Source organism: Erinaceus europaeus, unplaced genomic scaffold, assembly GCF_950295315.1.
Source record: "Erinaceus europaeus unplaced genomic scaffold, mEriEur2.1 scaffold_633, whole genome shotgun sequence".
Taxonomy (NCBI): Eukaryota; Metazoa; Chordata; class Mammalia; order Eulipotyphla; family Erinaceidae; genus Erinaceus; species Erinaceus europaeus.
In genome coordinates, this window is record NW_026648096.1 from 16,770 (window position 1) to 32,733 (window position 15,964).

Genomic DNA, 15,964 nt, shown 5'->3' on the forward strand with positions numbered 1-15,964 from the left:
GATGCAGTGGGTTGAAGGCAGCACTGGGACTAGAACCCAGCACTCCTGGCAGCATGGCTAAGGCTCCCACAGAGCGCCATGCCACTGAGCATGGCTGGGTACTGACCTATCTACCACAGGGTTGCAGACAAAGTGTTGGTGCACAAATCAGAAACCTTTCCTTTATTATTTAATAAATACTTTTTAAATTTTTATTTATTATTGAATAGAGATAGAGAGAAATTGAAAGGAGAGGAGGATATAGAGAGGGAAAGAGGGGAGTCGGGCAGTAGCGCCGCGGGTTAAGCGCATGTGGCGCAAAGCGCAGGGACCAGCGTAAGCATCCCAGTTCGAGCCCCCGGCTCCCCACTTGCAGGGGAGTCGCTTCACAGGTGGTGAAGCAGGTCTGCAGGTGTCTTTCTCTCCCCCTCTCTGTCTTCCCCTCCTCTCTCCATTTCTCTCTGTCCTATCTAGCAACAACGACATCAGTAACAACAACAATAAAAGAACAAGGGCAACAAAAAGGGAATAAATTAAAAAAATTTAAAAAATAAGAGAGAAGGAAAGAAACAGAGAGACACCTGCAACCCTGCTTCACCACTTGTGATACTTCCCCCTGCAGGTGGGGACCAGGGGCTTGAACCCTGCACTTTGTAATGTGTCTGCTTAACCAGGTGCACCACTGCCTGGCCCCCAATCTTTCCTTTTTCTTCTTGGTGGCCTTGAACAATTCATTTCTTTTCTTGATGTTCTGGTTTTCTCCTCTGTAAAACGCAGTGGACAGCGACCGCTTTCCCACCCACTCCCTGGGGGCATGCAAAAACAAACAAACAGAATGGTGAATGCATGTGTGGAAGAACCATGCAGAAGACAGGGAAATGAAGTCACCTCTCCTGGTGACTCAACTACTGGTCCCCTCGAGGCTGGTGTCATGCTGGCCTGGGCAGCTGACCTTCTAGGGGGGAATGAAGGTCAGACCTGGGTATCCTAGTCCCTTCAGTTTATTCCCCAGCAGTGGTGACTTTGTCCTCATTGGGTCACACCTCTGCAACTTCCTATCATGGAAGTGACACTAATGGTACCTTTATCAAATAAATTTCCTCCTTCCTGCCCCCTTGCCTTTCAGGGTTAGTCAGTGATTTGTACACCTAGGGATATGGCCTGAGGGCAGTGATTGATAAGGCGCACACTGCTGGGTTCCTTCAGTACCACTCCCTTATCTCTGTCAATACCAGAGTGGAGAGGTGGAATCTTATCGGATATTTCTGGTGCAACAAACACCCACAGGGTGATGGAGGGACCAAGTGCACCTGCTCTTTCTAGTCAAAGGTCAGTAACTGAAAAAAAAAAAAGTCTAAGATAAAAAAAAATTAATGATTTGAAAATAGAACCAAGTCGTACCTTCTAACAATCTGTAACCCAGCAATCATCTTTTGACATGTACAATGGGCAGACTGATCAATGACCTTTCAGATTTCAGAGATTTGAGATTTAATTAATTTCTCCCTTAAAGGAAAAGCTTAAGGACTAAAAGAATGAGGGGGAAGTGAAACTATTTTCTTACATAAACTTTATGAAGCTTTCTAACAAGAACATAATATGCAGAGAAACTATCACATTTATATAAAAATACCACATACAGGTTTACTTCTTCATAAAAGAAAGGGACTCAAATAGGTCTTTAATTTTTATTACTAAGAGATTTTCACGTTCAAAAGATTTACTGCCTCCTTAGTGCTTATTCATTTTCCTATTTTAAAAGAAGGACTCAAAAACACTTCTTGGGATCTCTTACCTAAGGCAAACCTACCAACATAATCATCTGTGCAGAAAATCACAACAGATAATCAAAGACAAATGTCTCGCCAGTCTTCCTTAGCAGTAAATCAAATGGAAGTCAGCATCTTCATTTCTGGGTCACCCAGCCCTAGCTATCAGCAGTGTCATTGCTGGCTGATTATTGCTGCCCCTATAGAAAACAAAGACCTTACATCTCCCCTCCAAATGTCTAAAAAACTGCAACTCCAGGGAGACCTAGTCACCAACATCCCCCTGCCCTCCAATCCAGTATCTATTGTTTCACTTAATCCAGGATGCTACTGGCATTTTGGGTTGACTAAGTTCTATTATGAGAGGCCATCCCGCATGTTGTAGGATATTTAGTGGTATCCCTGGCTTCTACCCATTGGGTGCTAGTAGTGCTGGTAGTAGTCTCTTCACCTCCCGTTATACACCTTCTCCTAGACACAACAGCCAGCAACTACCCTCTGGGACTGGGTAGATGATCCCAGCTGAGAACTGTTGACCTGGTTTATCTGGAGGCAGCAGCACAGATGGGCACCCACCCACAGGATGTTCAAGTAGTGCCCCCTTAGTAGACTTTGTTCATGTCACCTGCTACTCCTACCAACCAATTAAGTCCAGTGTAGGATATTAAGTCGTGTGTGTGTGTGTGTGTGTGTGTGTGTGTGTGATAGCTAATGTTCTTAATTTTCAATGACTCATATATCAATAAATTGACAGGCCATGTTGGTGGTTGGCCCTCAGTCACATTTATTCAATTTCTGGTCCAGAACCTCTAAGCTATTTCCTAGTGGTATTCTTTGTAGATCAACTGACAAATCAAAGAAAAATGGTTTCTTAGTTGCTTCCCCAAAATAAGCCACCTTTATATAACTGTGAAATAGTTGGGGTTTAGAAACCTTCATAATGAGTGGTCTGGGAGGCGGCGCAATAGAGAAAGCATTGGACTCTCAAGTGTGAGGTCCTAAATTCAATCCCCAGCAGCACGTGTACCAGAGTGATGTCTGGTTCCTTTTCTCTCTCTCTCTCTCTTCCTATTTTTAAAAAAAAAGGAAGGAAGGAAGGAAGGAAGGAAGGAAGAAAGGAAGGAAAGAAGGAAAGAAAAGAAACTTCCACAGTGAAAAGGAGACTTATATAATATCATCAGGGCTACTTACTAAAGAAGAAGAGGACTTGGGTAGACTGAGGAGCCTGGGATTCTTGGTCTAGCATCACCAGGACCTCAGGTAGGTTACTTCATCTCTGAACCTCACTCAACACAGAACAGTGAGGGTATTTAGGGTTCCTTCCATTTGCAGATTATGTGCAAGGGAGAGGGGGAAAGATGTCTGCCTTGCATTTTACCTCCAGATTCCAAATTTTCTTGTCAAGAAATCTGTGGCTGAATAAGTGGGAAAACAGCCTTGCTGGGCTCGTGCTAGAAACTCCTGAACTGGGTTGGTGGGACTGAGTGAGACAGGACTTATAGTAAAAAGCATTACTTTAAATATGAAATAGCTTACATGAACTAGGACATACAACTCTGACCACAAGCAATTTGATCCAAGGGAGCTGCTTTCTGTCTCTGTCTCACAACATTTCATTGAACAGGAAGGACTGTTTATTTATTAATGAAAAGAAAAGAGAGCCAGAGCATCACTCTGATTTGTGCAATGCTAGGGACCTGGAGACTAATGCTTGAGAGTCCAACACCTTGTCCACTGCATCATCTCCTGAGCTGCAAATAATTGTTTTCTAAGCTCTTTCTCAGTCCTTGTCAGCAAAATAAAATGGAATGATTAGATGGAAAGGCTTATTTTGGTTAGAGGTAGCAGTCATTTACCATCACATGTGGAGGTATTTTAACAACTGGGGCAGCCATGTTGGAATGAACCTGATTGGATACACCTTCGCATGTGGTATATGCAAAGAGGAAGGAAGAATTTGAGTCCCCCTTTTTGGGATAAGGGCAATCTACACTGCTTTGGGACAACACAAATCTCACTTTACCTCCTAGTAAAAGCAGTGGAAAATGAGACTTCATACTTGAAAAAATAATTTAGAATTTTGATTTATTTTGGATAGAGACAGAAATAGAGGGAAGAGGGGAGTCGGGTGGTAATGCAGCGGGTTAAGCACATGTGGCGCAAAGCTCAAGGACTGGGATAAGGATCCTGGTTTGAGCCCCCGGCTCCCCACCTTCAGGGGAGTCGCTTCACAAGCGGTGAAGCAGGTCTGCAGGTGTCTATCTTTCTCTCCCCCTCTCTGTGTTCCTCTCCTCTCTCCATTTCTCTCTGTCCTATCCAACAAAGACAACAAAAACAATAACTACAACAATAAAACAAGGGCAACAAAAGGGAATAAATAAAAAATATATATATATAAAGAAATAGAGGGAAGAAGGAAAAATAAATAGAGATGATAAATAGGAAGGAAGGAAGGATGGATGGATGGAAGAAAGGAAGGTATAGAAACCTGTAACACTATTTCACCACTTGTGAAACTTCTCTCCTACAGGTAGGGACCCAGGGCTTGAACCTAGGTCTTTGCACACGGTAATGTGTGCACTCAACCAGGTGCACCACCATCTGGCCTCCATGCCTCTTATGAACATTCTTTTCATAAAATTTAGTTTACTGACTTTAGTGGGGTAAGTTTTTAGTCTAACAAAGAGGGAAAAGCTCATGATCTAGGAGTCTAAGAGTCAACTACTACGAGACTGGGACAGACAAGGCTTTGATCACAACCCTCAAAACTAAGAAAATTAACTGGCTACACTCTAACAGAAATAAATGTGTGTGCAAGAGGGAAAAGGTTTAGTTCTCAATATGGCAAAGAAGGTAGAATTCCTGGCTGCAGACCGTTTCCTGCTCTGGAATACCGATGATATGAGACCAATTAGAGACAAGCTTGATGGCTTGATGTCTTTCTCTGCGCCTGTCCAATTCTAGCTGCAAACAGGGAGGTCAAAGGAAACTGCTAATGGCCTCTGCCCCAAGTTGGGGGGGGGGTGTCACTGAAATGTGTTGGGTTCTTCTCCTGCTGCATTTTTATTTTTGGCTCAGGCAATGACCTCAGATATTTCATGAGGACCAAGATTCAGGCTTGGGTTTGGCTGGATCCCTGACAAGTGGGACAGGCCGGCAGAGTGGGGCAGAGCTTTGGCTGGTTGCCACTCTGCAGAGCCCACAGTGAAGAGGGTGGGGTGCAGAACTAAGTGCACATTATCAGGTATTCAAGTGTGGTTTTGTGTATGGCTACTATGTCAGGCACCCCATCGGGCCACTAGTTATTATTGGTTTTCCAGGAAACCAAGATAATTATTTAAATCTCTTAGCTAAGCGAGATAAGCACTAGGGCCTGGCTATTTTAAATGTTTTGGGTTAGTGTTTTATTCTGTTATATTGTAAGTAAATGAATCTAAGCAATCAACTTATAACTGCTTAAATGGGAAATCAGCCAGTAGCAGGGATGGTGTATGCCTGCCCACGTATGCTCAGTGTATATACTTAAAATGTATTTATGCTGTTTGGAAGCATATACGTGATATAAAAAATTTTAAGATAAAAATGAGTGAAATATGACTTAAGTCAATGTAACAGATGCATTCTTTTTTGGCGGGAAGGCAGAACAGGAGAAATTTTTAGGAGATTTTTATCCCCTTAAAATATGGCAAGTTTAACATATGATTCTAGTAAGGAATTGACTATATTGGTGCTGATGGCTGAAGAAAGGCCAAGTTTTACAGTCAAGTCTTGAGCCAGGATACTAGAAATCCATCCTCTAGCCACAGTTTCCAGATGTCTTTCTGTTCTACCCCAGGAGAAGTTGGAGGGCTGGGAAGGAAGAGAGCTCAAAGTCTGGAAATGTAGGATTACCCCAACATGGAGGTTCTCTGCGGAGTGAGAAATGGACTGACTTCATTTGGGCTTATCTCATTTGTGATTGTTCGTTGAGATTTGTTTAGGCTGGCAGTGGGCTGGAGGTGTGGTTAGACAGAGATTCATAGGACTGGATTGGAATTGTACGAGTGGAAGAGACTCAGCTCCTTTGGTCAAATGTCTGGCCGATTTCAGTGCGTATGTGCTAGTCCCTAAAATGATACTAGTTCTGAATGGCAAATGTAAATAAAGTCAGCCAAAATGAGACATTTAAATGAGGCAGTATCGGAGTAGGTGAGCCTTTCGCCAGTTCTACATAATTTATAGTTCAGTGATTTTATTTTAGTAGTTAAGTCAGTTGAAAAGTAGATAAAAGACAATAACATGACTGGTGGCTCATAAGATTCCAGAACAAGCAGGTAGGTGATCAGTTTTGGACTTGTTTTGAGTCCTCTGTTACCAGCCACACTTCCCCAGATATCTGCTAAGACTCAAATCTGGGAAGAACAATTGGTGTGTCCTGCAACAATCTTTTTATTTACCTTTTAATCCCCAGAGGTAATTAAGGAAGGGTTTTTCCCTGAGTGCAGCCAACAAAACATTTGGCTTTCACAGGTCTTGCACTTTTAGTATGTAAACCAAGCTCTGCTAATACCTTTAACAAAAGCCTTACTTAAAATCTTAGCTCTGAAATAGAAGGTAAACAAGGGCTAATTACTTCATTTGTTAATTTTGCTGCCCTACTGGGGACAGTATCTCATCATTATCTTTAGTACAAATGCTTAATAAATGCTTCTTGCTAGTTTGTGGGTAGTGAGAGAAAGTCTTAGTAATACTCTCTGTATAAAATCATAGTAGATTGACCTAAATGAAGCAGTTGGGGAGGACAGGGAACATGAAGACTAAGACCTCTAAGTCTTTATTCAGTGGTTTATTTCAGGTAGTTAGCACAATCCTCAACAAACACAGATCCATCTCTTGAGATTACCTCAGAGAAATCATATTTAATACTAGAGAAAGCAAAGGAACATGAGGAAGACTTAAATTTTCTTTTAACGATTTAAGAGAGAGAGAGAGAGAGAGAGAGAGAGAGGGAGAGAGAACAAGCTAGGATAAATTATATTTGGTGTCATAGAAAACAAAAAATAAGAGGAATGGCTTTCTGTCAAATTTTCCAAAGTAGTTCTAAACACCCAAGTAACATTTAGAAATGTCTTGGTACATTTACAGCCAAAGCAATGAATATGAGAATATTACTAGGCTGATGCAGATTTAAAAACAAAAAATCTTAGTTTACATATATATGGACTCCCTTTGATTTACCAGTCAATCTTTTATATGTAAAACTGAAAAAGTGAAGCGCTGAGATTTTGAATTAAGCCTCTTTAAAAGAAATGATATAATTCCTAAGGATGGTCTATATCTAAGACTCTGAATGGGATTTACTTCTATTTAGCACATTACATTTCAGTTCCTCAAAGTACTAAGATACTTAATGCAGTCACAATAAAAGAAATGTTCAAGCTTAGGTATATTAGAAAACTTAAAGAGTTCAGAAGTTTTCTGAGCAGCATGACTGTTTATGAATAAGATGTTTCTGGACATTCAGAAGGGGAGGCATTCAAATGAAAGATCCAAAATGTCATGACTTTAGATTGTGTCCCACATCTGGTCATTAGTCTTCTCTCACCAAGACAATTCTCTTTTAGATATATTACATAATTTTCTAATATTTAATTTGTTCTAGGTGGTTGGCTCTCAAAGTGTGGTCCTTGGACCAGCCAAACCAGCATCACCAGAGAATTTGTTAGAAATGCAAATTATAGGTTCCCACTCCAGAATTACTGAATAATAAACTCCAGGGTGAGGTCAAGCAATCTGTACTTTAACTAGCTCTCCAGAGAATGTTGATGAATATGAATGTTTGAGAGCCACCGTGCTAGGCCATCATTTCCAAAGACAGTTGGGCTGTCTAATATATCAGAAAGAACTGTTCTGAATACTTGGAACAAAACAAAAAAAAAAAACTTTGCAGAAAAGTGATATTAACTAATATTTCTATATAGGGGCTAAATGATTGAAAATAGCAAAGCTAGGTTGTGACTCGCATATTACCAAGCGCAAGGTCCAGGGTTTGAGTCACTGCTCTCCACCTGCAGGGGGTCCACTTCATGAGCAGAGAACTAGGTCTGCAGGTATCTATCTTTCTCTCCCTCTCTATCTCCCTGTTTTCTGTCATCCCTCAACTCCTCTCTGTTCCATCAAAAAAAAAAAAAAAAAGGAAAAATGGTGCAGTGGATTTGTCGTATCAGCACTGAACCCCAGCAATAAAAATTGTATTAAGTAGTGTCAAAGGGTGGGTGGTGAGGAGGAGAGAAATAAGAAACAGTGTAGACCATCACTCCAGTACTATTGTCCTGGCCGCCTATTTTAGCTTATTTTAATGACTAGTGATATAGAGTTTTAAAATGTATTTACTGGCAACTTGCTTATTTATTTTGGTAAATCAGTTCATGTCTTTGTCCATTTTCTTTCTTTCTCTCTTTCTTTCTCTCTCTTTCTCTTTCTTTCCTTCTTTCTTTCTTTCTATCTTTCTTTCTTTCTTTCTTCCAGGGTTATTGCTGGGGCTCAGTGCCTGCACTATGAAATCCACAGCTCCTGGAGGCTATTTTTTCCCTTTTGTTGCCCTTGTTGTTTATCACTGTTGTTGTTATTATTGTTGTTGTTACTGGATAGGACAGAGAGAAGTCGAGAGAGGAGGGGAAGACAGGGAGGGGGAAAGATAAGACACCTGCAGACCTGCTTCACCACTTGTGAAGTGACCTCCCTGCAGGTGGGGAGCCAGGAGCTCAAACCAGGATCCTTACGCCTGTCTGTGTGCTTTATGCCATCTGTGCTTAACCTGCTGCACTACCGCCTGGCCCGTCTTTGTCCTTTTTTTACTGATCCCTCTCTCCCTCCCTCCCTTCTTTCCTTCCTTCCTTCCTTCCTTCCTTCCTTCCTTCCTTCCTTCCTTCCTTCCTTCCTTCCTTCCTTCCTTCCTTCTTGCCTCCAGGGTTATTGCTGGGGCTCGGTGCCTGCACTATGAATCCACTACTCCTGGTGGCCATCTTTTTTCCAATTTGTTGCTGCTATTGTTGTTGTTGGACAGGACAGAGTGAAATTGAGAGAAGAGAGGAAGACAGAGAGGTGGGGAGAAAGATAGATTCCTGCAGACCTGCTCACTGCTTGTGAAGCGACCCCCCTGCAGGTGGGGAGCCGGGGGCTCGAACCGGGATCCTTGCCCTGGTCCTTGAACTTTGTACCATGTGAGGTTAACCCTGTGCACTACACCTGCCCCCTTTCTACTGACCTTTCGTTTCTTTCTTTCTTTCTTTCTTTCTTTCTTTCTTTCTTTCTTTCTTTCTTTCTTTCTTTCTTTCTTTCTTTTCTTTCTTTCTTCCCTTCCTTCTTTTCTTTCTTTCTTTCTTTCTTTCTTTCTTTCTTTCTTTCTTTCTTTCTTTCTTTCTTTCATTTAAATTAACACCATTCCCACCACCAAAGGTCTGTTTCCCCCCAATACCCCCTAGTAACAGCTGAACATCTACCCTCATCCTCCACCCAGAGATTTTTACTTTGGTGCCATACTCCAAACTCAGTCAGATTCTGCTTTGAGTTTCCCTTTCTGCTCTTTCTCAACTTCTGTTGAGATCATCCCATACTGATCTTTGTCTTTCTGACTTATCTCACTTACTATAACTCCTAGCTCCCTCCAAGATGGGTCAGAGAAGGTAGGATCATTGTTCTTAATAGCTGCACAGTATTCCATTGTGTAAATATACCAAGCATTCTCAGCCATTCATCTGTTGTTGGGCACCTGGTTTGCTTCTAGGTTTTTGCTATTATGAATTGTGCTGCTATGAACATAGGTGTACATACATTTTTTTGGTTGGATGTTATGGAGTCCTTGGGATAAATCCCTAGAAGAGAAATTACTGGGTCATATGGAAGGTCCATGTCTAGCCTTGTGAGGGTTCTCCAGACTGCTCTCCACAGAGGCTGGACCAATTTACATTCCCACCACCAGTGCAGGAGTTTTCCTTTGTCCCCACGACCTCTCCAGCATTTGTTGCTGCTGTCATTTTTGATGTATGACATTCTCACAGGGGTAAGGTGGTATCTCAGTGTGTTGTTTTTATTTATATTTCTCTGACAGTCAGTGACCTGGAGCAATTTTTCATGTGTTTGTTAGCCTTTTGGATCTCTTCTGTAGTGAATATTTTGTTCATATCCTCTGCTCATTTTTTTGGATGGGATCATTTGATTTTTTGTTGCTAAGTTTGGTGGGCTCTTTGTATATTTTGGTGATTAGTCTCTTGTCTGATGTGTGGCATGTGAAGATCTTCTCCCATTCTGTGAGGGGTCTAGTCTATCCATCTCTTCGATCAATTCTCTTGTTTCTTTGTTGATTATCTGCTTAGTTGATCTAAGTATGAGAGTGGAATGTTGAAGTCTCCTACTATTACTGTATTACTATTGATGTATTTTTGTAGCTCTTTTAGTAAGTGTTTGATGTATTTAGACGGGCCCTCATCAGGTGCTTAGATGCTAATAACTGTTAAATCCTTTTGACTGATTGATCCTCTGATCATTATGTAATGACCTTGCCTATCTTTTATTACTTTATTTAATTTAAAGTCTGTTGTATCAGAGATGAGAATGGCTGTTCCTGCCCTTTTTTGCGGTCCGTTAGCCTGTGTGATAGTTTTCCATCTTTTCATTTTATTAGCACCACACTCTAACCCACTGAACTAACCGGTCAGATCATCCTTTCATTTTAAGTCTGTGTTTGTCTTGTTGGTTCAGGTGAGACTCTTGCAAGCAGCATATGGCTGACTTTTTCTGGGGGTAGGGGTGGGACCACAACATGCCCTCTGATTTTCTGCTTAAAAAAAAAAAAGATTTTTTTTAATGCAGTGCAGGGGGTGGGTAGGTGTGAATGTGTGTGTGTGATGTAAGTCAGGGTCTCACACAGGTAAGGCTTCCTTCATGGCTAAGCTACTTCCTCCACAGACCTGTACTGGCTTTTAATGACTGACTTTAAAAGATTTTTTATCATCATAAAATTAATACTTTATCATGTGTTGAAAACAGTTCAAGTTTCCTGTTTACATTTTGCTTTATAGAATGTTGAACAATCAACATTTTAAAAATGCATTTAAAAGCATTGTGAATCCATAATTTCTGAGTTTGTGTCAACTTTACAAACACATCCCCTTTTTTAGGATTATGAAACTAGTCATTATCTTTTCTTCTAGTACTTTACGAAGTTCATTTTTTTAGATTAAAATACTGATTCAGTTTGAAAATATCTTAAATTTTTTTCCCTTTTGTTGCCCATATTAGTTATCGTCATCGTTGTTATTATTATTGTTGTTATTGCTGTCGTTGTTGTTGGATAGGACAGAGAGAAATCAGGAGAGGAGGGGAAGACAGAAGAGGAGAGAAAGACAGACACCTGCAGACCTATCTGCTTCACTGCTTGTGAAGCAACTCCCCTGCAGGTGGGGAGCCGGAGGCTCGAACTGGGATCCTTAAGCGGTCCTTGCACTTTGTGCCACCTGCGCTTAACCTGCTGCGCCACCACCCAGCTCCTTGAAACTCTCTTGAGGTGATGAGTATGATAAAATCCAGCATTATTCTTGTTATCTCTAGAACGCTTTCTATTTCCTAGTTCCCTCTATTGGAATGGTCCTTTTTTTTTTTCTTCATTTCCCTCATTTGTTGTGCTGCCTTTATCATGCACTAAATTCTCATACCACATAGGTCTATTTCTGTACTCCTGAAACCCTGTTTCACTGATTTGTCTGTTCGAGTTCCCATAGAATACTGTTTTACAATACATTTTTCTATCTGGTAAAAAATACTCTTTATGTGAGTAATTTTGAAGGTCAAATTCTAATGTTTGTTTGTGTCTACTAAAGCAATGCTTAACTTTGGCTTATGGTGGTATGGGGGGATTGAACCTGAGGCTTCTAGAGCCTCAGGCATGGGAGCCTCTTTGCATAACCACTATGCTATCTCCCCTACCCCAAAAGATCAAATTCTATAATGACTGACTACGTCAGGAAATTTTATCACTGCCCATCCTTATGTTAAATATAAAACAAGATGGAACATTTATAATCAATCAATTAAAATGTTATGCTATAGCATTATTTATAAGATTTATTTAAACTGAGCTACATCTATGCAGGGACTGGAAAATGGCCTCACCTGGTAGGGAATGTTCTTTACTGTGAGTACAATCTACATTTGAATGCTGACACCACATGGGAGTACCCTGGCATCAGGGTAAGCTCAGATGCTGTGGCATCTCTCCCTTTCTGTCTCTACCTGAAGTACAAAGAATGAAAGACTCAGTCTCAGAGCTGTGGAATCAAGCATATTCGAGCCCTTGGCCATTGCAGCAACAAAAAAAGATACACTTATATGAACACCTCAGACCATGAGTTTTGTGCAACTTAAAGTAGAAGACTGATGGGTTACAGGGTTATAAAACTAGCAGGCATTTTGTTCAAATTTTTTAAAAAAATTATTTCTTTATTACTGGATAGGGACAGAGAGAAATTGAGAGGAGGACCCTACTTTACCCCTTGTGAAGCTTTTCCCCTTGCAGGTGCAAACCAGGGGCTTGAACCTGGGCTCGTGCACACTGTAACGTGTGCTCAATCAGGTGCGCCACCACCCAGCCCCGTGATCAATTGTTTATCAGTGTATAAACTTCTAGTGTTCAAAAAGAAAAAAGAAAATCCTACTTTGTATGAGTCAAGTATACAGCAATGCTTCCAGCCTGAGACATAGCAACGTGCAATGAGGGGGGAAGACATGAACAACAACAACGCTGTTTCAGTCACCCCTTTGCCTCCCCGAGAATGGGACTTGGAACGTGAGTTTCCACTCTGCGTATCTGTAAAAGTTTGGTGGGTCTCATAATCACAGCAATAAAAAGAGTCATGCTATGTAAGTAACAATAAACATGTAAGATATCTGGAAATCACTGAAAAGTCTTTTCTCATGAAGCTTAGCTGTTAGTATTATCAGCAAAGGAAAAGTCAAAGATGAGAGTTTCAAACATAGTTGCTCACTGGCTTAGCCCTGATTAGCCACATGCTGTGCTAATAGCTAAGCCTGTTCTTTTGCATTGTCTCTGGGTGGTAGCCTGGGCAAGCTCTTCAGACTCTTCGGTGAAAACAAACAAACCAAAACTAAGGTCAGAAACTCTGAGGAGAAGAAGGCATAGGCTCTACTCTTAGGTACTTCCTAAGTATTAAGCACCCCCACCACCAATTCAAGTTCTTGTCTTTCACAGAGTGTATGACTTTAGGGAAGGGGGACCTACCTTTCATGCTTCCTGCTTTCACAGAAACATCCTTTCTGTCCCTAAAGGATTGGTGCCTTTTGGCGGGGGGTGAGGGGTGGGAGGGGCGGCGTGGTGGCACTACCTGAAAACCATGCCCCCCCTCCCCCCCGTGATTATCTCAAAACTTCCTGCCCTCCCCCCATTCCACCATGCCCTGCCCATTGTCAAACCCTCTCTTTCCCACTCCCAAGAACATTTTGCTAGTCTCTTTTCATTCTCAATTCTGACTTTTTCCTTCACATCATCGATGTTGGGCAGTAAGGATAGCTTACTATAGGGCAAATACGTTGTCATATGTATAGCCCAAGTTTGAACCTCGACAGTGTGTGGGAGTTACTGTGATACAGAGAAAGCTTTGATGCCTCTCCTCTTCCTCTGTTTTATCTGAATGAAAAGGTAATCTGGAGCTGGGGCCAGCCGTGGTGTACCTGGTTAAGTGCACATAGTACGAAGCGCAGGGACCTGGGCAAGGATATGGTTCAAGCCCCCTGGCTCCCCACCTACAAGTCGTGAAGCAGGTCTGTAGGTGTCTGTTTCTCCCCTTCTCTGTCTTCCCCTCCTCTCTCAATTTCTGTCTGTCCTATCCAACAACAGTGGGGGAAAAAAAAATGGCCACCAGGAGCAGTGGATTTGTAGTGTAGGCACAAAGCCACAGTGATAACCCTGGAGACAAAAAAAAAAAAAAAAAAAAGATGTGGAGCAGTGAAACTGCAACTTGTATGAGGCCCTGACTCAGTACAAATAAATAGACAAGTAAATATACTATAAAAATAAAAAAAATCACAGAAATCAACTGCTTTCCAGTTAAGTCTTTTAATTTAAACTTCTTCCCTCTGGGTAGGGGTAGATAGCATAACGGTTATGCAAAGAGACTCTTTTGCCTGAGCTTCCAAAGTCCCAAGTTCAATCCCCTGCACCAACATAAACCAGCACTGAGCAATAAATGTCTTCCTTCTTCATCATCCTCCCAACTCTCAAGGTCAAAGTAGATCTTTTAGTTAAGTCAGTCTAGTTAGCAGCACCACAACTTCCTATGCAGGTGTCTGGATCAACTGTTGGGTCATTATTTATAAGCTTATCTATTACAGTACTGGCTTCACAAAAGTCAGTCCCACATACCTGTACCTTACGTGAATGACTACTCTGTAAACACTGTCTTTTCCTATTTTTTTAATTAAAATTTCATAAATGTTTCCCCTAATACTCTCACCTGTCACAACAACCATCACCGGGAGCAAGCCAGAGTAGTAGTTTTTTACTCTCTGAGGACAATGAGTAAGTAGGTTCCTAAACAGAGAGGGTGCTTTTGCTGAAATTCAACAGCTGGAATCTCCCACTAGCCATGGGGATTGTGTTGGGTGAGGATGCAGGGAAGTAAGGTAGGCGTGTGCGTGCCTGTATGTGGGTCTGTAGGTATGTGTTGTAGTGGGTGGGAGTGACACAAGGATGGCTACTCAGCCTCACCCTCCCCCACCCCCAGATTCTATTAAGGTTCTGTACTCTGATCGGTTTAGATGCAGGGTGAACATCCATCCACTATGTCTTTATTTCTACTTTAAGTGTTTTGGAAACATCAGGAACTGATGGCTTATGACAGCTATACAGATAGTGCGAGCACTTGTTTCTTGATGCTGCACTGAATGGCTTAATATTCAGAATACTGAAGAAGTTTTAAAAAAGACAAGGTAAGAGACATTGGATGCTGAAAGAAAAACAAAAGGTGCTTCTAAAAGAGGCAAAAAAAAACAAACAAAAAACAACCACCCAGCTTTAACATGATACTAATACCTTTACCACTATAGTTAGTTGATTATATATATTTTAAAAAAATAGCCTCAACATATCATGAACAGGCTGACAAAACCAAGATATTATTGTACCTCTCGTAATTCTAAGGCATAAAACAGCTCATTGCAGAACATACTGCTCAGTCTGAAAAGTCAATATCTTTTTTTTTTTGTATGGAAAGGTAAATACTCTCTCTGTCTTCCCTATTGTGTATTCAGGTTACTTATTTACTGTCCCATTGGGAAAGAAAAAGCACACAGTAGGAAAAAAAAAGGATCTAAAAGATGTTTTGAAAATTAAAGTCTTGGGGGGAGAGTATAATGGTTATGCAAAGAGACTCTCATGCCTGAGGCTCTGAAGTCCCAGGTTCAAACACCCCCCCACACACACACACACCACTATAAACCAGAGCTGAGCAGTGCTCTGGTAAAAATAAATAAATAAATAAAATAATAATAAAATAAAAATAAATGAAAGTCTTGGAGTAGCTTAACAAAGACTGTATTTTTGACACTGAAGCCACCACTGGACCAATAAAATACATCTATCCCAGTATATGGTCAGAGGTTAAATAAATCCACGTATCTTGCTAGTGCCTACATTTAAGTAGATAATTTCCCTGAAATCAGTTTAAAAGTGATGTAGAATAAGTAAAAGCATGTCAAGAAGTACATATTTGGGAAACAGAAAAAAGTAAACTGCCTATTCATGCTTGAATTATTTACTGGCTATTTATGGTTTTTTATGCAAGATGAAAAGAATGGAGGAGGGAGAAAAATGAAAAAAAAAAGTCTGTTTTCTCATGTAGCCTACAGTTTTTCTAAAACGCTGAACTAAATCGCAATTTGAAGTTCATTCTTACTCCCTCCCCTTGGGTAAACTAGAACAAAATGAGTCAATTTCACTGAAAACATCAGGACCAATTAGCAAACAGACTATTGCAAAATACTAAGCAGTGGTGCTGAAGTAAAGCTCTTCGCTCAATACAGGATTGAAATAGTGCCGTGCTTTTTGGTAGGGGGATTCAGAGGCTTTTCTAAGGTCATATAATAGATTAGTGGTAGAGTTAGAAAAGACATCTAGACTTTGGTATTCCAAATCTAGTGACCTTTTGAAAAAGTGATCCTCCTCT

At 41.0% G+C, this 15,964-nt stretch overlaps 1 long non-coding RNA gene across 1 annotated transcript in view; it reads right to left on the reverse strand.

The window, feature by feature from the left end:
• LOC132536616 (uncharacterized) overlaps positions 1-15,964 on the reverse strand; it is a 38,118-nt gene that overhangs the window by 11,150 nt on the left and 11,004 nt on the right. The window lies entirely within an intron of this gene.